The 24,719-nt window shown below is 37.7% G+C and overlaps 1 protein-coding gene across 15 annotated transcripts in view; it reads right to left on the bottom strand.

The window, feature by feature from the left end:
- Nucleotides 1-539: 539 nt before the first annotated feature.
- Nucleotides 540-24,719, bottom strand: part of LOC145538490 (uncharacterized) — a 388,991-nt gene continuing 364,811 nt past the window's right edge. For 8 of the 15 annotated variants that reach the window (XR_014076956.1, XR_014076924.1, XR_014076953.1 and 5 more), the window contains 2 exons: nt 11,195-11,294; nt 540-727 (listed from right to left, as the gene is read on the bottom strand). The gene's annotated coding sequence lies outside the window, so the exon portion shown is untranslated. Of the gene's footprint in view, nt 728-1,722; nt 1,818-11,194; nt 11,295-21,763; nt 21,820-24,719 lie in introns of all 15 variants that reach the window. The other 7 variants (XR_014076962.1, XR_014076916.1, XR_014076965.1 and 4 more) reach the window with 4 other exon arrangements.

Genomic DNA, 24,719 nt, shown 5'->3' with positions numbered 1-24,719 from the left:
GCTAAGATGGAAGGCTTGATTCTCAAAATGCTACAAAAACATTGTAGTTGAAAGTGTTGACATAAGTTTTTTATTAAAAATGTGTGAATAAATACAGTATCAGTAATAAGTCAATGATTTTACAAACTTATGATATGGGGAGAACTCATTCCTGTTTATTTTTGGATTTTCAAGTTCATGATTACATAACTACAATACTACAATATGTATGGAAAACACAGTTCACTTAATGAAAAACCTGCAAAGACTGACATAATTTTGAAAAGAAATAAAGTACTAAAGGGATATCAAAGGTATTTTAATATTTATTTCTAGTAATATAAATTTTGTTTAGGGTACTAAAATGGTCTGTGAGCTAATTTCATTAGATAAGGTAAGTAAACGGTGCTTTGCACCTTCAACACTATATATAAATGCTGTGGTAGGAGTCCTATAAATGTTGCCTGACTTACTTCAATTCTTCCTCTCCACTCTGGACTTCTTTCCTTATTTTTCCTAATCTTTTCAAAATTCAAACACAGATAAATACACTGTCAGTAATAAGTCAAAGATTTTACAAATTTATATCCAGTCTGCCCTTCTAGAACGTAAGACTGAGATTTCCATGGGCTGAAGACTAACAGTGATGCTTGGCTGGGCAGCAGACCAAGGTGTTTCAAATCCAGGGTTTCTTGAGATCCCACAATGATCTTGGAACCATTTTCTTCTGGAAACTGTTGTATAATCTCTGGTGAATGAAGCAAAAGAACATTGTTAATCTCAAAATTTGTAGCATCCCCTGCAAATTCCAAGTCAGAATTTTCATTTCTCCCCATGCTGCTCTGAGCAGCCAGGGTAAGACAGCAGAATAAATAGGAACTCAGAACCCCTAAGGAGAACAGCAGGTAGGGCAGGCTCATAAAACAGAGGCCACCCCACCATATGTGGTCATCTGGCAGCCCCATGAATCAGTTGCACAAAGACAAGCACCTTTGATCTACTTGAAAGGCTCAAGATGTGAATATAAACTTGAGTGACCTTTGTACTTTTCAGCTTGAGCAGTCTGCCCTTGTTCTTGAATACTTTTTTCTCTAAAACTCCATACCACTTCAGATGAATCTGTGTGACTTTGTGATTTGCCTATCATCTCCATTCCGGTCTATTCAGCAGCATCCGAGTGTGCATTTTCATTTCTTAAAAATGATTCTACAAACTGATTTCAGAAAGGAAATGTTGCTCAGTTGTGTCCAACTCTTTGCAACCCCATGGACTGTAGCTGGCCAGGCTCCTCTGCCCATGGGGATTTTCCAGGCAAGCATATTGGAGTGGGTTGCCATCCCCTCCTCCAGGGGATCTTCTCAACCCAGGAATCAAACCCAGGTCTCCTGCATCACAGGCGGATTCTTTACTGTCTGAGCCACCAGGAAAGCAAGGAAAGCTCTATAGAACGCCTTCTTACTGGCCTCTTAATTGCTCTCCCTGCTGCTTTCTGCCCCCACGCCCCTTCCACGGATTCTCAACACAGCAGCCAGAGTGATTGCCTCAAAAGCACTCTGAGCATGTCACTCCTCTGCTGAGTTTCTCTGGGGGTTTCAGAGCAAACACATGGCCTCCAAGACCTTACACCTCCAAGACTTTACATAGACTCAGCCTTTTCTACCTAAATCTTCTATTTCTCTCTCCTTCAGTCACCCTTTCCTTGTTATCCCAGTCTCCTCAAGGTTCCTCAGCAGCTCTACGCACATTTGATTCTTTTAAATAGCAAATCTTCTCCTCAGACAATCCTGTTCTGCTTTACCATGGAGCTTCCCTGGTAGTTCAGTCAGTAAAGAATCCACCTGCAATGCAAGAGACCCGGGTTCAATTCCTGGGTCAGGAAGATTCCCCTGGAGAAGAAATTGTAACCTACTCCAGTATTCTTACCTGGGAAATCTCACGGACAGAGGAGCCTGCTGGGCTACAGTCCATGGGGTCCCAAGAGTCAGACATGATGGAGTAAGAAAACCACCATTATCCTTGTGGGCATACATATACACACACAGACTATATATATATATATACGTATATATATATATATATATACGTATATATATATGTATATACACTGATACATCCATAAAGAAATACACGTGTATTTAAAATCTCTCAAATTCTATCTTTGCAGGAATTTTTTTTTTTTCCCTGAGTGGTTCATTGATGAACCATCTTCTAGAACAGTTGCATGGCACATAACAGGTGCTCGATGAAATGTATTGAATCAGTAAAAATATGAGTACATATTCTTAAAATATACTCTACAACTGGAAAATTGTTTTAAATTAGAAGAAGAAATGAAAAGAGTAGAAGTGGTTTCTAGATACCTGTGGCTGCTGGGTGCGCTTTGCGGTCTGCTTTTGTGCTATAGTTTGCTACTTGTCTGACATTGGTTTCCTGACATAAATGTCTGTCATTAGGGGTGGCTTCTTCATTCTCAGATAACTGACCATGTTTGTTAGGATAGTTAAATCTCTCCTCAAGAGAATTGGATCTTCTATCCCTATTAGAGGTCAATCTGTGAAATGAACATTTCTGCCAACTCTTTTCATATACTTTCTCCTCGTTCTCTTTTTCTTCCTCAGTACCATCATCAAGCCAGCAGTATGTTATCCTTTTTTTTTTCAACTTCTTCATGCTGAAACTAGTTTTGTTTAAAAAATTTTCAATTTATCTGTATTTTTGTATTACTCTCTTAAGAGTTTAAGTTTATGCTAGACCATTTCCGGAATCTTGAAGCTGAAGCATTCATCCAGAATTTATTTTAAAACTTGTATTTGGTTAACAAGACTTATCAAAGATGAACTATGATAGAATTGACTCTGATTGTGTCAAACTTGAAGGCTCTGTTTGCAATTATGCAGATAATTTAGAAAGTGCCATCTTCCAAGATTTTGATATTAATTCTAAAGTCGATTGAAGTCAGAAATGTCTCTTTCAAAACCTCAGGTTTTTAAAATAACTAATTAAAAATTCTGGAAAGCAAAATAAACACAAGGTAGAAGTGACATATATTTCTTCCTAATCAAATCAGAAAAGGCATTTCCTATGTCTCTGATTTGTGAACCTTTATCTACATGTTATTATAGGAAGTTGAAGAAATCACCAGAAATGAAGTATCTGCTGCTGGTGCTGCTGCTAAGTTGCATCAGTTGTGTCTGACTCTGTGTGACCTCATAGACGGCAGCCCACCAGGCTCCCCTGTCCCTGGGATTCTCCAGGCAAGAACACTGGAGTGGGTTGCCATTTCCTTCCCCAATCCATGAAAGTGAAAAGTGAAAGGGAAGGTGCTCGGTCGTGTCAGACTCTTCGCGACTCCATGGACTGCAGCCTACCAGGCTCCTCCACCTATGGGATTTTCCAGGCAAGAGCACTGGAGTGGGTTGCCGTTTCCTTCTCCGGAAGTATATGAAATTTTCATAATTAAATCAAGACTTTAAGATACCAGTACGTGTTAGTCAGTACACATTCAAGACCTTGCTTCACAGTTTGCTGGAGAGAGGACATGACCCTGATGGGGCACAGTGGAATTTATGTGTGTGTGTGTGCTGGGGAGGAGGGTTGTCATGCAAAATTAAAAGAGTATCCAACATATTAATATATTCAGTGATCTATAATATATATGATATGTGGTTATGTAACATGAGCAGGGGCTCATGTTACTTAACTCCTGTTTCTAAAATAAAGCATATTTGGTTTACATGGCCAACTTGCTCTATGTTATGTACAACCTAGGGAAGGAATTCTTGTGACAAATAAGCAAAGTCAATGCTTACATGGATATAATGTGAACAAAGGAGGAAAATTAATTTCTATCTTAAATTATAATAAATTAATTGGTATTGTAAACAAACTAGTCAATAAAATAAATAAAATACATAATTTATACCTTTAAATTCAAATTAAAATTATCCTTTAAAATTCCATTTATTTTATTTTGTGGTTATGATATTTTGAACTTTCAAGAATTCAAAAAAATTCAAGAAGAGCACTTTGGTACTTATTTCTTTATTTTAAATTTTTATTTATTGAAGTAGAGTTGATTTACAATATTATGTTATTTTCAGGTATACAGCAGATCAATTCAGATATATGCATGTGTATGTGTGTTTAATATATATATGTATTTTTTCTTCAGATTGCCTTCCCTTATAGATTATTACAACATATTGTGCAGAGTTCCTTCTGCTATACAGTAGGTTCTTGTTGGTTATCTATTTTATATACAGTAACATACATATGTTAATCTCAATTTCCTAATTTATCCATCCTCCCATTCCCTTTCCCCTTTGGTAACCATACATTTGTTTTACATGACTGTGGGTCTCTTTCTCTATCAGATATAAGTTCATTTGAATCTTTTTCTGTGTTTTAGGTTCCAGATATAAGTGATATCATATATTTATTTGGCTTACTTCATTTAGTACGGTAATCTCTAGCTTCATCATGTTGTTGCAAATGGCATTATTCCATTCTTTTTTATGGCTGAGTAATATTCTGTTGTTTGTGTGTAAACATATGTACGTATGTATACATACATACATACCACATCTTTAACAATTCATTAGCTGGTGGACATTTAGGTTGTTTCCATGTCTTGGCTATTGTAAATAGTGGTTCAGTGAACCCTGGGGTGCATGCATCTTTTTGAATTATGGTTTTCTTTGCAAATATGCCCAGGAGTGGGATTGCTGGGTCATATGGTAGTTCTATTTTTAGTTTTTTTGCGGAACCTCTATACTGTTCTCCGTAGTGGCTGTACCAACTTACGTTCTCACCAACAGTGTAGAAGAGTTCCCTTTTCTCCACATCCTCTCCAGCATTTATTGTTTGTAGACTTTTTGATGATGGCCATTCTGACTGATGTGAGGTGATACCTCATTGTAGTTTTGATTTTCATTTCTCTGTGTGTTAGTCACTCAGTTGTGTCCAACTCTTTGTGACCCCATGGACTGTGCAGCCCATCAGGTTCCTCTGGCCATGGAATTCTCTAGGCAAAAATACTGGAGTGGGTTGCTATTCCCTTTTCTAGGGGATCTTCCTGACCTAAGGATCGTATCTGGGTCTCCTGCATTGCGGGCAGTTTCTTTACCATCTGAGCCACCAGGGAAGCATTTCTCTAATACTTAGCACTGTTGAGCATCCTTTTCTGTGCCTTTTGGCCATTTGCATGTCTTCTTTGGAGAAAGAGAAATGTCTATTTAGGTCTCTTCTCATTTTTTTTCTTGGTTGTTTTATGACACAGAACTGCATGAGAAGTTTGTATACTTTGGAGATTAATCCCTTGTTGGTCACTTTGTTTGCAAATACTTTCTCCCACTCTGTAGATTTTCTTTTCCTTTGTTTATAGTTTCCTTTGCTATGTGAAAGCTTTTAAGTTTAATTAGGTTCCATTTGTTTGTTTTTATTTCCATTACTCTAGGAGACAGATTGAAAAAGATATTGTTGTGATTTGGGTCGAAGAGTGTTCTGCCTATATTTTACTCTAGGAGTTTTATATAATCTGGTCCTGCATTTAGGTCTTTAATCCATTTTGAGTTTATTTTTGTATGGTATTAGAGGATGTTCTAATTTCATTCTTTTACATGGAGCTAACCAGTTTTCTCAGCACCACTTACTGAAGACACTTTATCTCCACTGTATATTCTTGCCCTATAGCATTTATATTTATTGAAGGAAGATACTGGTTTGTTAAGAATGACTAACATAGATAATTATTCTGTGTAACACACTGAAAGGAAACTCATGCCAGAAAAAAATGAGGAAAGTTGTGCAAGAAGAAACATGGCAGATGGAGATGCAAGTCATCGATCTAGAAAAGATTTACTTAGCACCTAGTGTGTATCAGACACCATTTTGATATTAGTTATGACTACATTCAGTTTTAAATAGTGATGAATACCATAGAGAGTTTACATGATGAAGAAGAAAAGTTGAAAACTGCTTTGAGCCATAGATTTGGGATTATAAACTGCGTTTGATCACAACCAGCACCTCTGCTTGTCTGACACAAATCCAGATCTGAGTTACCATAAATCTCTACAGATATAGGCTTTCTGTGCTATCCTTACAAATTATCAAAATGTGAATATTATATATAGCTGTGAGAGGCTACTAAATAAAGTTGTAAGACTTACAAGTAAGGATGTTTTAATTCCTGATGACATGACTCAATTTTGACATCTGTGAGCATTGTAAAGAGACAGGTGGGGTTTTGGTGAATGAATAAGGCAGCCAGCTTAGATCTCATCTCAAGAGTAGTATATTTGTTATAATCATTAAACAGGCATTGACTGCCCCAAATCCACAGTCTACATTAGGGTTTATTCTTTGTGCTGTACATTCTATGGATTTGCCTAAGGGTATAATAAAACACGCTTCCAATCACTGTGGTATCTATCATGCATATTTTTTTTCCCTGTCCTAAAACTCCTCTGTGTTTCATCTATTCTTCCATCTGTCCCCAGATCTCTTAGCAGTCACTGAGCTTTTCTCTGACTCCATAAGTATTATTTTTTCTAGAATATTACATAGTTGGACTCATATATATTCTTTTCAGATTGGCTTCTTTCATTTTGCATAGAAGTACATTTTCAAATTATTTGAACATTATCAGGGAGCTCAGTTACTGGATTGTATACTAAAGGTATGTTTAGGTTTGTAAGAAACTGCCAAACATTCCTCAGAAGTGGCTGTTCCATTTTCCTCTCCCACCAGCAATGAATGAGAGTTCCTGTTTTCCATTGTTGATGATGTTTTATGTTTCAGCTTATAAGCAGCCATTGTTGAAGACTTTCAGACGAGAAACAGTGTTAATAATAGGAAGAAATAGGTTTCTGTGTAGCAAAATAATCCACACTACTTAGAGAAAAATACATATTTATATCAACTTTATTGTAGGTAATAAGAAAACAGGTAGAATTAACAACAGTAAAAACTAGGGGAAACATGCTTGAGGCTTTTCTTGATGTAATTACTAAAGAAGATGCTAAGAGCAACAATATTGGAGGTTCACAGATGAAACATTTTGCTTGAGTCTTATCAGATCATTTACAGAGAGTATTATAGATAGAGACTATCTCTTTAGTCAGTGTTCAGTTTGATGATTCCATAGTGTCATACCCAAAGAAATTACGGTAAGGGTAAAATAAAGATACTAAGATACTACAAAACCTCCTCATCTGTTGTATTGCATCAGATACTGGTTATCAGACTATTATTTTATTGTAGTTTTTTTCCCACTGGCTGAACTTGTTTGGGTAGTGATAGATTTAGGTATGAAGTGACTCACTGAACCTCATTTTCAGCCTCTGCCATTTTAAAAAGGAAACATTTTATAGAGATCCCTTCCCTTCAAAATTTAGACCAGCATTAGCCCAAACTGTCTAGTCAACACAAGATAGTTTGGGGTACAGAATATTATAATAAAGTCCATTTAAGTTCATCAAGTCTTGAACTACCTTGAACTAAATTTAGGGTGGACCTATCCATTTCCAGGGAATTATTATAGTATATTTATTATCTACATATAATCTAGGCATTCTGTCTATTGAATCAAGTGAGTTCTTTAGCCCTAAGGAAATATTTGGTGTTTTACTCTTCTTCCTCTCATATCCACTGTATGTTTTTACATTTGTCTCTATAGGGAAGCTAACAAGCATAGAAAACTTCTGCATCTTCAAGGAAATACAGTTAATGTATCAGTCAAGGTCAGACCAGTCTCTGCAAGTATTTAAAACAACATGAAGTTAATCTAGCTAAGTGATCAAAGAGCTGGGAGCTATGTAAGGGATGGTAGTGAGAAAGTGTAAGTGAAAGTTCACTCAGTCGTGTCGAACTCTTTCAACTCCATGGACTATATGGTCTGTGGAATTCTCCAGGCCAGAATACTGGAGTGGGTAGCCCTTCCCTTCTCCAGGGGAGCTTCCCAAACCAGGGATCGAACCTAGGTCTCCAACATTGCAGGTGGATTCTTTACCAGCTGAGCCACAAGGGAAGCTGGTAGTGAGAAAGCCCAGAAGTTAAACAAACAAGAAGACAGTGTCACTTCTTATTGGAAAGGTAAGAGAAGAGCCAAGTTATCTAGGCTACTTTGAGTTCAAGAATTCCAGGAAGAAAATGGAATCAAGATAGGCTCTGTCATGTGGGAAATAGACTATGGAGGACACACAGCTATATCTAGAGGCTGTCTGGTGCAAACAGTATGAGACCGAGATAGAATATGTCCTTTCATGCTTGTGCTCTTGGGTCTCCCCCTGGTGGCACCCACTGACTGAATCCAGGTGGAATCTAGCATTAATAGGGCCTGTGATACACAGCCTTCAGGGATTAACATCCCTGTGAGACAAAAAGGCAAGGATGGAAAAAGGGCAAACAGTCTCAAGAGCAGCACAGCTAACCACTACTTGGAAACCCTATAGATTTTATACTTTTTCTGTACACATTGGGGCTGGGAAACATTAATTGGCCTGAGTGCTTTCCTTCAACCTTATATTCATCACTTGAATAAATAAAGCAAATGATCCCAGAGATGACAAAACTATCCTTATGGGAGCATTTACTTTGGGGTTTATATTTTGACATTTCTTTAACTTAAAATTCATGAAGTTTATTTCTGTCTCCTTTTGATTGTGGGATTCTGCAGGCTTTTTAGCATTTTGATAATATTAAAAAAGGAAGCTTCAAAATGATAAAATGTTGTCTAAATATGTATTCCATAATAATTTGATTATCAAAGTAATACAAGGTACTTTTCAGTAATTTATTCAGTAAATGTAAAAATGTCACTAAATTGGAAGTATAATATATGATTCAAGCTACCAATATGCCAATATCCTTTAAAAGATAGCTTGACTCCGGGCCTCCTGCATTATACTGCTTTTCCATAGATGTGGGCACAGACCTAAAGTTTCCTGCCTCCATCTGTTCACTGGGCATTATCATTCGATACACAGAAATAAGGTTTAAATTTTTTAACTAGTTAGTCTTTCCAGACTTTAAATGTTTGATCTTTAAATTTAGTTCTTATTCCAACAAACTGCTCTTTCGTGATCATAACACATTTTGGTACCACTGCATATCAGAATAACAAATGGTTCCCCTCTAAATTTTTCCAAATCATTTCACTGGTTAATATAATGTAGTGTTTCTCAGAATGGGTCTGGAACATTATCCTTGGGTATGTTTGGTTTACCTATCTTGTATATCCAGATGTATCACCTTATATGTTGACTACAAAATGTGGCTTTGAGAACTCAAACTAAGATCCATTTTATGACTTTACAAGGAAACTTCCGAATTGAAATACAGTAAGTCCCCTACATATGAACCTTCAAGTTGTGAACTTTCAAAGATGTAAACATTCCTCTGTGTGCCAGCTGCTGTACTGTACTACTGTACTTTTCAAGGTAATGTACTGTAAATCTTTATTTTTGGTTATTTTTGATGTATTATTTGTGTGCAAAGTATCATAAGCCTATTACAGTACAGTACTATATAGCCAATTGTGTTAGTTGGGCACCTAGGCTAACTTAGTTGGACTTAAAAGCAAATTGGACTTATGAACATGCTCTCGAAATGGAGCTCATTCATATGTAGGGGATTTACTGTATATATTAGTATATATCACAAGCTCTCCTAATCGATACACAGACATGAGAACAGGTCTATCAACAATACTTAGAAACAAAAACATCTGAAGTGTTTTCAGTTCTAATCAATTTCTTACCTCAGTTATAGTAGGATAAGAAGATTGTATTAGACAAGCTGAAATTTAATGAAGTGTATCAAAACTTGTAAAAAGTTAAACAGCATTAATAGGAAGGAGGAAGTCAAGAAAGGGGAGAATTAAAAAAATAAATGTAATGTGTCCACTGGATTATAAAATGGGCTATACTGGCCAAACAAAACTTCTCCATCCTGGTTGGCATGTGGTCCACATTTATCTTATGTAAGATGATAGAAAAATCTTTCCTTCCTTTGATCACCTGCTGTGTTAGTCTGCTCAGGCTTCCATAGCAAAATATCATAGACTGGGTGGCTTAAAATAACAAATTATCTCTCACAATTCCAGTGGCTGAGGAGTCCAAGATCAAGGTGCTGGCAAGGTAAGGTTTCATTTTGAGGATTCTTTTGGTTTGTAAATTGTCTCCATCTTGCTATGTGTTCATAAGACTTCTCTGTGCATGTGTGGGGAGAGAGAAAGCAAGCTTTCTGGGATCTTTTCCCTGAGGACCTCACCATCATTACCTCAACAAATCCCCAAAGGTCCCATTTCCAAATACCATCACATTGAAGGGTAGGGCTTCAACATATAAATTTCGGGGGGACACAAACATACATAAAACTTTATCAGTAAACTTGTGACCATTATTTTATTTGAAACTGCGCCCTCACCCCAGATGAAGACGAGTTATAGAGAGAGGTTTTGAGCTGAGATTTTGACGTGCCAGGAGTTCTGGTCAATGAAGGACAGGCCTACAGGCTCAGTGTATAGAAAGAAGTTAAGCAGGATATTGTGGAGATGCCAAGACAACAAGCCAAGCAGGCTATCCAGCTGAATCATCAATTTGAATGGCATGGGCTAAGAAACAGCACCCAGGCAGGAGAGAAGCTGGAAGGACTGAACTACTAAGAATGAAAGTATCCAAAAGGAGGATGGTAGGAGGAGCCTGTGAAAAAGTCTCAGAATCTCAGGAACAAAATTATGGTCATTGTTTATGTCAATGAAGATGATAATGTGAGGGCCTATCCCACTGAGACCTGTAGCTGGCTTGCTCTTTGGATTTTACTACATGGAAAGAATGTTTTAGCTTACATTTTAATCTGCATGGTAGTACTATGTTTTATTTTAAATATATATATATATATATATATACACATAAATTGATCTTGCACTCCATACACTTGTACCTTGTTTACTTAAAAAAAAAGTAAGTTTTTCTCCCTGAATATGAACAACTCTTGGTAACACTATTAGAAGTTAGGTTTTTAACAGCAAAGTTAAGGGACAGAACAAGTAATATGAAATTCACACTATGAAAAGTTCTTCTTGTCTTGACTTCTCCTTCTCTGAGATGTCATCTGGTATTAGTACTAGTTTGCAAAATGCATCCTCCAAATCTCAGTCACATTGAGCAAACAAAAATTCTTTCAATCATAGTCTAAATCTAAGTAGTCTTACTTGGGAGAGATAGCTCTGTTCCACTGTGTCACTGAGGGATTGAGGCTCACTCCTGTCTTGTAGTGGCCATCTTCCAGAGCCTCAGAGCTTTGCCTATTTTCTGCAATGACATAAGTTAAGTGAATTATGCAAAAAGTACATTAATATCAGGTCTGGACATGGCATATATTATTTCTACCCATATTCCACTGGAACTCAATTTATGAATTATTCACAAGGTCCCATAAAACTGCAAGGGTGGCTGGGAAGTGGAGTCTAAATGTGTGCCTGGTGGCAAAGTTATCAGGGAATGGTGAACACACGTCTTGTCCCTGTTACATCTCTTTATCTCATCTTTCTCTATAGCCTCTTCTCCATCAATGAAACAATTGTGGAAAAGCAGACTGACAACCACAGACATCGCAAAACTTATTTGTAAGTTATAAGAAGTATCTCATAATTTCTAAAATGTGAATTAATTAGAATCTGGACAGTGCAGTATTTGTGTGTACAAAGTCAATTTCACATGGTTTTGGGCTTCTCCTTGAACACACCATATGTTCCAGAAACAATAAGTCTGTGTTAAATTGAATTGAGAGAATTGTTGCCAGTAAATTTAAAACAAATTCTTGAATATCCTTAGTATTAGTAGATTTGTTATGACTTGAGAAGTTTGGTTACAGATCTTCATGGTTGTTTATTTGTTTATCATATGAGTATCAAGTTTTCTTGTAAGTCCTTATTTTATGGATGGGAAACATTTATGAACTTGCTTCAAGAAAGAACTGACAGTGGCCTTTGGGAAAAATCTTAGTGCTATTAACCTTTAATAATACAACAGGGAAGAGTCTTTCAAACAAATTCTCAATGTGAAAAGTTGGCCATAATAATAACTAGTATAAAATGCCTTTACTTTTTATCAGAAGGGAGAAAAGTCTCCTTGCTTAGTTAATCCTAGAACCGAATTTTTCAATATGGTGTCCATTAGCCACACATGGTTTTTAAAATGTAAATTAATTAAAATTAAATTTAAAAAAATTTAGTTTTTCAGTCACTCTAGCCACATGTCAAATGCTCAATAACCATATGTAGCTGTGGCTACCATACTGGAGAGAATAGACACAGAGCCTCTCCATCAACATTGCTAGATGGATAGCAATAGTCTTGAGACATAGTTTGCCAACTTTTATAGCCTGTGAGAGGAAATGCAGAGAACTCAGATCAGGGTGAAGGTTCACAGCAGGCAAGAGATGCTTATCTGTTACCTATTTCATTTTTTTCATATTCATTAACAAATCAATTTGTTTGTACATAAAAAAAGCTTATTTATTGAGTGTTTGCTTTGATGACTGGAGGAGGATGGCTAGCTCATTGGGGACTTCTTTTTGCTCCTTGTACTAGCATAAAGACTGTTAAATCTATTCAAAAGAAAGCCATTCTCTTTGGTAAGAATGGGTATAATAAATTAAGTACATAGCAATCTGACCTATAATATTTAAAATCACAAAATACATTGGGGTCTGCTCTTTATATAAAACCCAATCAGAACGACCACTAAAGCTTTTTCTCCCATCTCTGCCCCACTTCTGTCCATCTACCTTTTCATAACCTTTTTTTTTTTTGATTCCTGGAACATTCCTTTTTTTTTTTTTTTTTACAAGCTAACAAGTTTGATGTGGCCCTATGTCTTATTCCCTTCCAGGCTTGCAGCTGTTTTGGCAACAGAAGAAAAAAAATCCCCATAACAAATCAAATAAAAGCCCTTTCTGTGAAGAGGAATTGAAAACAGCAGGCCTCAAAGAGGCCTGCACATGAGCTGCCTTGTTCTGGCTTTCAACACAACTCAAATCAGAAACACATTACCATAATCTGAAACAGCCCACTGCTAACACAAGACAGATGGTGGGTAATAACCCATGCATCATTAATAAATAAATTCCAGCATTAAAGGCTTTACAAAGTATGACAACATTATCTGGGCACAATTACTGCCCCTCTCCCACCCCCAACATCATTTCAGTGTGTTATGGGCTATGTTAGGTTTTTTTTTCTTTTTCTTTTTCCTCCCTCCAACTCCACGGGTCTGAGGGAAGTTTAAATACGGCACAAGTTTTAACCAGATGAAAGCTATCTCAGTGTACAGGACAGGTCTGAAACTCCATAAGGGAAAAATAAAATAGCTGCCAAAGTGTAATAGCTCCCATGTTCTGCTGTTGGATCGGCCCACGGCAATTTACTGCACTGCCCTCCGCGGCTGGCCTCACCCGCTCTGGTACGCCTCTGTGCCTGCGTAGCACTACGCACTTCGAGCAAGAATCTTGGCATCAGGTTTGCCAAAAGCTGAAAGATATATGTGTGATCTCTCAGCTTTCCTTTTGCAAACGATACCATCTGTCTCTTCTCCCCCTAGCTCCCCCCGACAACAGGCAAAGAGAAAACAATCTTTGATTAGATTGAAAAAGCTGAAACAGTGGTAGAAGAAAAGAGAGAGGGAATTTTAACTCTATAAATAATATCGGAAATAAAAAAAAAATGCCATTCATCTGATGCCCGAAGATAGCAATTGCTTCACTTTGTTCTGTAGGATAATGTTATCTCAACGTGAGGTGAAGGTATAGGAAATTCGCAGAGGACTGCAGAGCCTCTCGGGGTGATCATCTCTGGGATTCCCCAGGGCTCCACAGCATTTCTACAAAGCCTAGGCTGCCGTTTCCTATGCATACCATTCTGAGCCAAAAAGTAAGCATGGTGCTAGGCATAAATTCTGGAGAAATACAGGCTTTGGGAGACCAATATCAAGTTTGACTCCCCCATATGAAATTAAGTATTCCTCCTCAACCATTGGCAGCAGAAACGTTTTTGTCAACCATATCAATATTATGTCTTTGATGAAAGAGAGAAACTATTTGATGTTACTTCACTCATTGAGTGAAGAGCTAGGGACAGAAACTATAAGTCCATTTTAAATTGGCTAATCTCAGATGACTAGAAGGCCAAGTGAAAATGTCTCCACAGCATCATCCGATAACCCAGCTGGCCAGTCACACAGACATGACTTACAATTGTTGAGCAGGCAGTTGCTTCTGCTCCAGGGCTATTTGTGGGTGGGTGGAGTGGGACAAAAGAGGAATCTCTCCTTGCAAAGCTGTCCCTTTTCTTTCAGCTCATGGTGAGCTTTCCATCCACTCAGACGAATGCACGTGAAGGCTGCAAAGTCTGCAAGACTTTCCTGATTAGCATCTAAATCCTTTGCCCCTATCTCCTCTCTCCCAAACTTAAATCAATATTTTTATGTGTACATGTGTATCTACTTTCTCTTAATTGACTGTGTGTTAATCTTATTTCCTCCATTAAATTGTGAAATTCCTGAGGGTAAAAACCATGTCTAATCTAGTCTGTAAATTTCCCTTAGCACCCTCTTCAGAATGCCGCGCTCAAGCTAAATGAAATCACGGCTCAGAGAGAAACACCAGGGCCCCCGGCACTGCAGGCTCAAAGGAGTCCATAAGCTCCAGGTGAGCCTGTTTCAAGGTGGCTTTTCTTTGAGCTCCCTCCAGCCTTCTCTGGGAACAGCTGCTGAGGGATGGTCAGGAGGAGGTAAGCTAAACTTTAATTGGTTCCTGAGGTATGCAGTTTCCTTCATGATGCACAGGTGATGGAGGGAATTTTAAATGGACTCTGACACTGAATCAGTAGACAGAGAATGGAGAAAAAAAAAAATCCTATTGATCAAAAGATTTTAAAAAATGGCATCTTATATAGAAGTAAGGATTAGTTCCCCCCAAATGTTGGTCTGTTTCCAAATCTATAATTCCTGATATCATATTTGATAGTCTCTCTCTTCTATCTTGTGGTAATTCCTAAGCAGAATGATTTACTAAACTATCATTTCATCATCATCATCTACGTGAAATAAGTAATCAATAAGCTCCTATTTACTAATTTTAAAAATACAGACTATGGTTTGAAGTTGGTTAAACAGATTTAACCTCTGTTCTATGGAGTTTTAAATCTAAAAATAAATCTTATGCCTGAAAATACACTAACGCTGAAAAAACAATATAAAATTGCATGTTCACGGTATAGTTTGGATTACTCTTTTTATTTTTACATGTAGCAAATAACAAAAAGCATCATGACATTTACGGAGGAAGAATTATTTTTTATATAGTCAAGAAAGTCTTTTTGTAGGAAATTGATTTGTTCATTAATTAATGAATATTTATGTGTGCCAGGCACTGCTTGGGGTTCAGCAATGAACAGATCTTAAAGAGATAGAGCAGAAGAAATCAATTAGAGCAGTGGGCTGGCTGGACAAAGAGGGCAGATTTACTTAGATGAATCAGAGGAGGAAGCAGAGGATAAATATTCTTGTGAGACAAGATAGAAGAAGCAAGAGCACAGGATGGCCTACAAACCTGAACTCAGGTTTCAGCCATCTCAGCTGGCCCTGCAGCACATCAACTGTGGAGCTGGCTATGGGCTTGCTAGTCTGATATGGCTTACCTTGGAATGACTCAGGTCTTCTCTGAGTGGTCCCTCACACTCTTACAGTTTACTCTGGGGTTTGTTTTCATGGGGTGACAGAGTTCCAGGAGACTAAGTGGATATGTGAAAGGCCTCGGCTTGGAACTGATATGCTGTGACTTCCAAGGCAAACTATTGGTCCAAGGATGTCACGTGACCAGCCAAGAATTAAGGAGCAGGGGAGTAGCTTCCACTTATTGATGGAACTTGCTTCTTTCAAGTAATATTTCAAAAGGTGTGGATATGAAAGAAGTGGAGAATTAGAATCATTTATTTGAAAATCGTTTTCATTATGATTTATTATAGGACACTTAATATAGTTCCCTGGGCTATACATAGAACCTTGTTTATCCATTCTGTATTAGTTTGCATATGCTAATCTCAAATTTTCAGCCCATCCCTCCCCATGGCAACCACAGGTCTGTTCTCTATGTCTGATAGTCTGTTTCCATTTCATAGATAAGTCCACTTGTGTCATATTTTCGATTCCACATATAAATGATAGCATATGATATTTGTTCTTTCTCTTTCTGACTTATTTCACTTACTATGATCTATATATCCATCCATGTTGCTTCAAGTGGCATTATTTTATCCTTTCTTATGGCTGAGTAGTATTCTGTTGTATTATCTGTATGTACCATATTTTCTTCATCCATCCATCTGTCAATGGAAATTTAGGTTGTTTCTATGTCTTGACTATTATAAATAGTGCTTGCTATGAACACTGGGGTGTATGTATATTTTTGAATTACAGTTTGGCCCAGATATTTGCCCAGCAATGGGATTGCTGGATTATACAGCAGCACTATCAGAATAATTTTTGCAACTAGTTTATCTCATTGTTAACTAATATTTTTTGGTTATAATGATAACTTTGAAATCTCTCTTCAAAAGAAAATTAAAACTCAAAATACTTCATATTGGGATATTTTTCTTGTCAGATATATTTGTCAGAGAGTGCTTGTCATCTTGCAGGCTAATAGTGAACTAGATTTTTGGAGATTAACAGCAGCAACAACATTCTTGCCAATCTTTATAGATATAAAGTGGTAGAAGTTGAAGAATAAACATTTGTGCTCTTTTCTATCTACTTATATGCTCACCTCTTTGCCTAGTTTTGCTCCCCAGCCAGGAAAGGAGGAGCTGCCAGATAGTGTGTGGGCTGCAAATCTATCTGGTGGTCAAAGGGAAATGTTTCAGAGACCCTGAGTGTAGGTCCCATTCTCTTTTCCTTCTGTTCTCCACATCCCGGTTAAATAGATCCCATGGGCCAAGGTCATCAAGGGCCATCAAGGTTTCATTTTAGTTCTACTAAAATTGAGTCATAGTTTATACCAGGCCTTGCTCTGAAACCTGACTCTTCTCTCAGGATTAAGATTTGAGAAGTGGAAAGTATGGTGGTCTATAAGGATAAAAACAAAGCCCCCCAGTAGTCTCTGCTATAAACCAACTTTTACCAAATAGCCCAACACAATAATCATTTTCCTTGCCCAGGTGGTGCCTTAATTCTCCTTCAAGTAATGTCTGTGTGTGTAACTCTCTCAGGAAAATAGTAAAGCCACCAGAATCTCATCATAATTCCTAACAGTCTCCCTAATACAGTCTTCAGGCCTTTAAGCTTATCAGAAGTGATGTAAATAAGGTGGTCAATTGAAAGTAGCCAGAAATGGTTAAGAGAGAAACAAAATGGAAGACAGTGTCCAATGAGAAAACATTCCCATCTGTGTGACAACTTACTGATTTCAGTGTGAGCAACTTTGGCCAGAATTTTTCATTTCATTTTACATGGTTTCATGTTTTCTTACATGTCTTTTGAAGCTTCCTGAGCTTAAAAATATGGGAGCTAAAAATGAAGAAAAATAGGTTTCCATGAATTTTGCCTCATTCTAGCCCAAAACTCTTAGGCCTACATTAACCCTATTTGATGATGTCTCCCAGGACTGACAGATGGCATCATAGAGGCATCCTCTGATATCTCAGTGATGTGGCTTGGGAAGTGAGAACGTTCTAGGCAAAACTCTATCAATTTCCAGTATCAGTAGTTTCATAACAAAGATAACATGGATCTCTTGTAATTACTAGATGAGTCATTTCTTAAGTTACCTTCATTTGTGATTTTTATTCCTTGTAGGAAAACAGAAGAAGAAAAAAAAAAAAAAGACAAACATTTAAGATTGTAGCTACCAGTAAAGGATGGTGAATGATTGATCTTACTTTTAAAAATCAGGAACTCAAGCTGAGCTAACACAACATGAGGAATATCATGTCCGAGTCTTTGCAACCCCATGGACTTATACAGTCCATGGAATTCTCCAGGCCAGAATACTGGAGTGGGTGGCCTTTCCCTTCTCCAGGGGATCTTCCCAACCCAGGGATAAAACCCAGGTCTCACACATTTCAGGCAAATTCTTTACTAGCTGAGTCACAAAGGAAGCGCAAGAATACTGGAATGGATAGCCTATCCCTCTTCCAGTGGGTCTTCCCGATGCAGGAATCGAACCAGGGTCTCCTGCATTGTAGGCGGATTCTTAACCAACTGAGCTATGAGGGAAACCCATAAACAACAATAGGTGAGTGATAAGGAAAGTGAAAGTGAAGTCACTCAGTCGTGTCCGACTCTTTGTGACCCCATGGACTGTAGCCTACCAGGCTTCTCTGTCCATGGGATTTTCCAGGCAAGAATACTGGAGTGGGTTGCCATTTCCCTCTCCTGGAGTGGGTTGCCATTTCCTTCTCCAGGAGATCTTCCCGACCCAGGGTTTGAACCCGGGTCTCCTGCATAGTAGGCAAATGCTTTATAACAATTATATAGCATTCTGTCATATTTAGGAGTGCCCACTGAGATAGGACTAAAGTTATAGCCTAAACAAGTAAGAATGAGGGCTCCTAAGCTAGTAAGAGTCCTTATTTTCTATCATCAGAACATTAATTGTAAAAGGTATAAATAATACAGAAAACCAGCTTATAGAGTAAAAATTTTAGAAGATGCACTGAAAATTTTTAGATTCTTAGAATAGTACCTGACATTGTATGAAGGCTTAAAAATTATTCACTGTAAGAAAACAGAGGGCAAAAGACAAAAACATTAGAAGATTTTAGGCTATCAATATAGGATGGTGGCCTGTTAAAAACTGTTAGCAGTAAGAAGAATACCATCTGTCTGCTTTTCTTCCCTATTTTTCAGATGCCTGATTGTCATACAAAAGTTGGAAGAAAGAGGTTCATTTCCAAAGTTAGCTAACCATATACAGATATAGTGATCTGGACACTTCACAGTCAGCAAAAACACCTCAAAGTTAGGTTTAGTGAAGAGACAGTATAGAGGAGGAGGAGAAAAAGACATCCTTTTGTAAACCACATTGTAGAATTTGGCATCCACAACTGATCATCTTACCGAGTTGTATGCAGTGTAGACAGGGGAGGTTGAACAAAGGAAAAGGTGTTGTGGACACAAAATAGAAATAAATGCAACACTCATGTTGCAGAGAGATGAGCTTTTTGTTGTCCTTTAACAATGAACAGCTGATGAGGTTCAAGGAAATTCAACAGTTGTACCTGATTCCTGTACTACACTATCGTTCCTTAATGGATTTAGCAGGGACTGGAAAGAAGTACACTATCATTTCAATTCTCACTGTTATTTTGGAAACTAATCAGAGGAAAGAAGGCCAAAACTTCTTTTTTTTAAATTAGTTTATTTATCTATTTCTTAACTTTACAATATTGTATTGGTTTTGCCATACATTGACATGAATCCACCATGGGTGTACATGTGTTCCCCATCCTGAACCCCCTTCCCACCTCCCTCCCCATCCCATCCCTCCGGGTCATCCTGGTGCACCAGCCCCAAGCATCCTGTATCATGCATCAAACCTGGACTGGCGATTCATTTCACATATGATAATTTACATGCTTCAGTGCCATTCTCCCATATCATCCTGCCCTCGCCCTCTCCCATAGAGTCTATAATACTGTTCTATATATCTGGGTCTCTTTTGCTGTCTCGCATACAGGGTTATCTTTCCCGATTTGCTAAATTCCATATATATGTATTAGTATACTGTATTGGTGTTTTTCTTTCTGGCTTACTTCACTCTGTATAATAGGCTCCAGTTTCATTCACCTCATTAGAACTGATTCGAATGCATTCTTTTTAATGGCTGAGTAATATTCCATTGTGTATATGTACCACAGCTTCCTTATCCATTCGTCTGCTGATGGGCTAGGGCTGCTAGGCTGCTTCCATGTCCTGGCTATTATAAACAGTGCTGCGATGAGCATTGGGGTACATGTGTCTTTTTCAATTCTGGTTTCCTCAGTGTGTATGCCCAGCAGTGGGATTGCTGGGTCATATGGCAGTTCTATTTCCAGTTTTTTAAGGAATCTCCACACTGTTCTCCATAGTGGCTGTACTAGTTTGCATTCCCACCAACAGTGTAAGAGGGTTCCCTTTTCTCCACACCCTCTCCAGCATTTATTGCTTGTAGACTTTTGGATAGCAGCCATTCTGATGGGCATGAAATGGTACCTCATTGTGGTTTTGATTTGCATTTCTCTGATAATGAGTGATGTTGAGAAGGCCAAAACTTTTAAGACTTATAAAGAAAAAAAGAAAGAAATGTGGCTAAACTGAGTCCTAAAGACAGATGTTTTGACTGGCAACCAGGTAGGTAAGGGAAGAAAAAAATATTTATGGAAGAAATATTCATAGGTGGAAGTTTTGAGTTTCCCAAAGTTTTATTTAAGAAAACTTGTATCTTAGTACTTCCTTTTTATAATCTAAAGTATTTTCATGATTATTACAGGTGATGATTGTTATCACCTTTCAATTATTACAGTTTATAGATGACTGCATGCCTTGCTTATAACTTATAGAGATCAATGGCATTAAAGGGTTGACTGAGTGGAACAGTGTACCATAATAACTATCAGCCACATAATGCCCCATAATAATCAAAGAAAAAGCTTGTTTGCCATGTAAATACCCAGCTACTTACCTCCCTACCTGCCAAATAACAACAATGTGCCTGAGTTCAGAGACATCATTAACTCCAAGTTTTATATTCCCATCTAATTGTCCCTCTGACACCCCAGACAACATATCCCCAAATAATGTTCATCACCTTTCTCCAGGGTCTCAAATAAACTTCTCTTCTTGACTTTGCTCTTATTGTAATTGGCTTTTTCATTCTCCTGATTACCCAGGGCATCTACTTCCTTTTCTCTTTAACTTTCCTCTTCCCACAACACATGTCATTGCCAAATCTTACAGACTTTACATTTGTCACCTTTAGCTTTCTTCCCCTTCTGTCTGTGTTTACTTCCAACTCTTAGGTCAGAGTCAGATGAATGCTAACCTGTTCTATTGAAATAGTCTAATAACAGGTTTTCCTATCACCACATTTTCCCCTTCTATAATCTACTCTATGTGTCACTGTCAGACTGATTTATCATTCCCTCATTCAAAACACTTAATGATTTCCCTTGGGGACAACATGGCACCAATTTGGGGCCAGACAGCACACCTAAAGTTCTGTCTCTGCCACTTTTTAGGAATGTTCTCTCAGGCAAATAACTTTTTTTCCCTACCTTTAAAATGGGGATAATTTTTATTATAAACCAGCTATGTATCAGCCACTCTGTATGAATGCATTTATCTATATTATCTCAAATTTGTCAACTTCCTGGCAAGATAAATATTATTATTACCATTTTAAAAATGGAAAGACTGGGGCTTGGAGGTAAGTGAATTGCCTATCATTCCAAGACTAGGTGTTTCAGCTGTCTTTGGGTGAATCAAATGCTCAATATATTGAAAATACGTTCCAGTGATTGCTACAGATGGGAACATATCAGGGTCATACTCAGGGCTTACTGATTTGGGGCCCAAGTTGTAAATTACAGGTTTTAAAGTATCAATGCTTCTGCAAGGTACTTCCTACTATTGACTAAGCTTCCAACCATATTTCCCAAACTATTCCTTGGCCAGAGCTTCACCATCTGGACATTATTACCAAATTGATGAATTAGTGTGAGAAAGTGTCTCTTTTATTTCCTCACCTTTCCACAGGCAGCTTGAAGCCTCAGCTGAAGAAGAAAAGGACCATAAGCAGAATCTATAAATGGTGAAAGCAAACTGTCAACTACAATATGTTCAGAAGTCCTCTCAGCCTAATGTATGGTAATGATACAATAAATAATACTGAATGATTAAATCAATCAATGGATTTTATAATTCATCCTACTTCTATGCCAAGGCTCCAAAGAACTTCAATTCTTTAACTTAATATATCATCACAGTAATTAAATTATCCTAGTTGTTGGATATTTTTTGTATTCCTTTTGGCTTTTGATTTTTCTACTTTTATTTTACTATCATTATAGTAGTAATATATTTAGGATAATTAACTCTCTTAAAATGTTTCATCAAGGATAGAAGGGGAAGAGGGGGTAGAATGAGAAAGAGAGATGGAGAGTGTGTCAGTCAGTCAATATTATAGACCACTATTCAGTAGACATATAAGTCACATATATAACTATTTTTCGCCCACAGTTTTTAAAGATTTTTATTTTATACTGGAATATACTTGATTTCAAATGTATTAGTACCAGGTGTAAAACAAAAGTGATCCAATTATATATATACATATATTCATTATTTTTTCAGATTCTTTTCCAACATAGGTTATTACAGAATGTTGAGTGGTGTTTCCTGTGCTATACAGTAGGTCCTTGTTGGTTATTTTATATATAGTAGTGTGTGTACGTTAACCCCAATCTCCTAATTTATCACTTCCTCCCACGTTTTCCCTTTTGTAACCATAAATTTGTCTTCTATGTCTGTTATGCTTCTGTTTTGTAAATAAGTTCATTTGTATCATTTGTTTTGATTCCACATATAAGCGACTGAGTGACTTCACTTTCCCTTTTCACTTTCATGCATTGGAGAAGAAAATGGCAACCCACTCCAGTGTTCTTGCCCAGAGAATTCCAGGGACGGTGGAGCCTGGTGGGCTGCCATCTATGGGGTCGCGCAGAGTTGGACATGACTGAAGCAACTTAGCAGCAGCAGCATAAGTGATATCATATGATATTTGTCTTTCTCTGTCTTACTTCAACTAGTAAGATAATCTCTATGTCCATTCTGCTGCTGCTGCTAAGTCGCTTCAGTTGTGTCCGAATCTGTGAGACCCCACAGACGGCAGCCCACCAGGCTCTGCAGTCCCTGGGATTCTCCAGGCAAGAACACTGGAGTGGGTTGCCATTTCCTTCTCCAGTGCGTGAAAGGGAAAAGTGAAAGTGAAGTTGCTCAGTTGTCCGACTCTTAGCGACCCCATGGACTGTAGCCCACCAGGATCCTCCATCCGTGGGATTTTCCAGGCAAGAGTACTGGAGTGGGGTGCCATTGCCTTCTCTGCTATGTCCATTCATGTTGCTGCAAATGGCATTATTTCATTTTTTAATAATGGCTAAGTAATACTACATTTTGTGTTCATGTGTGTATATACACACCACATTTTCTTTATCCATTCATCTGTCGATGGGCAACTAGGTTGCTTCCATGTCTTGGCTATTCTAAACAGTGCTGCGGTGAACACTAGGGTGCATGTATCTTTTAAGTTATGATTTTCTCTGAATATATGCCCAGGAGTAGGACAGTGAGGTCATATGGTAGCACTGTTTTTAGTTTTAAAGGAAACTCCAGGCTGTTCCCCATGATGGCTATGCTAATTTACATTCCCACTAACAGTGTAGGTTGGTTCCCTTTTCTCCACGCCCTCCCATGCATTTATTGTTTTTAGATTTTTGTCTGGCCTTTCTGACTGGTATGAAGTGATACCTCACTGTAGTTTTGGTTTGCATTTCTCTAATACATAGCTATGTTGAGCATCTTTCCATGTGCTTTGTGGACATCTGTATGTCTTCTTTGGAGAAATGTCTATTTAGAGCTTCTGCCCATTTTTCAGTTGGCTTGTTTTTTTTTAAATTGAGCTGCAAGAGCTGTTTGTATATTTTGCAGATTAATGCTGTGTGGTTGTATCATTTGCAAATGTTTTCCCCCATTCTGTATGTTATCTTTTCATGTTTTCCTTTGTTGTGCAGAAAGCTTTTGAGTTTAATTAGGTCCCATTTGTTTATTGTTTTTATTTCTATTATTGGGTGATGAATCCAAAAAGTCAATTATTGAGATTTAGGTCAAGGAATGTCCTGTTTATATTTTCCTCTAAGAGTTTACAGTATCAGTCTTATATTTAGATCCTTAATCCATTGAAGTTTATTTTTGCATATAGTGTTTAGAGAATGTTCTAATTTCATTCTTTTACATGTAGCTGACCAGTTTTCCCAGCACCACTTATTGAAGAGACTGTCTTTTCTCCATTGTATAGCCTTGTCTCCTTTGGCATAGATTAACTGACCATAGGTGCACAGATTTATTTCTGGGCTTTCTGTCCTGTTCCATTGATCTATAAGTCTGTCTCTGTGCTAGTACCATACTGGTTTTGATTACAAAGCCAGAAAGCCTGATTCCTCCAGTTATTTTTTTCTTTTTCAAGACTGCATTAGGTATCTGGAATCTTTTGTGTCTCCATAAAAAATTCAAGATTTAATTGCTCTAGATCTGCAAAAACTTGCCATTGGTAATTTGACAGGAATTGCATTCAATACGTAGATTGCCTCGGCTAGTATACTTATTTTGACAATATTGACTCTTCCAATCCAAGAATATGGTGTATCTTTCCATTGGTTTGTGTCATCTGAAATTTTTTTCATCCCAGCATCACATAATTTTCATAGTATAGATCATTACCTCCATAGGTAGGTTTCAGTTCAGTAGCTCTGTCATGTCCGACTCTTTGCAACCCCATGCACGCCAGGCTTCCCTGTCCATCATCAACTCCCAGAACTTGCTCAAATGCCTGTCCATCGAGTTCGTGATGCCATCCAACCATCTCATTCTCTGTCATCCCCTTCTCCTGCCTTCAATCTTTCCCAGCATCAGGGTCTTTTCCAGTGA

The sequence above is a fragment of the Giraffa tippelskirchi genome, chromosome 1 (assembly GCF_054371585.1).
Source record: "Giraffa tippelskirchi isolate mGirTip1 chromosome 1, T2T-mGirTip1v1.2.pri, whole genome shotgun sequence".
NCBI lineage: Eukaryota > Metazoa > Chordata > Mammalia > Artiodactyla > Giraffidae > Giraffa > Giraffa tippelskirchi.
Note: the sequence above shows the minus strand (reverse complement) of the source record. Positions and strands in the feature narration are given on the sequence as shown.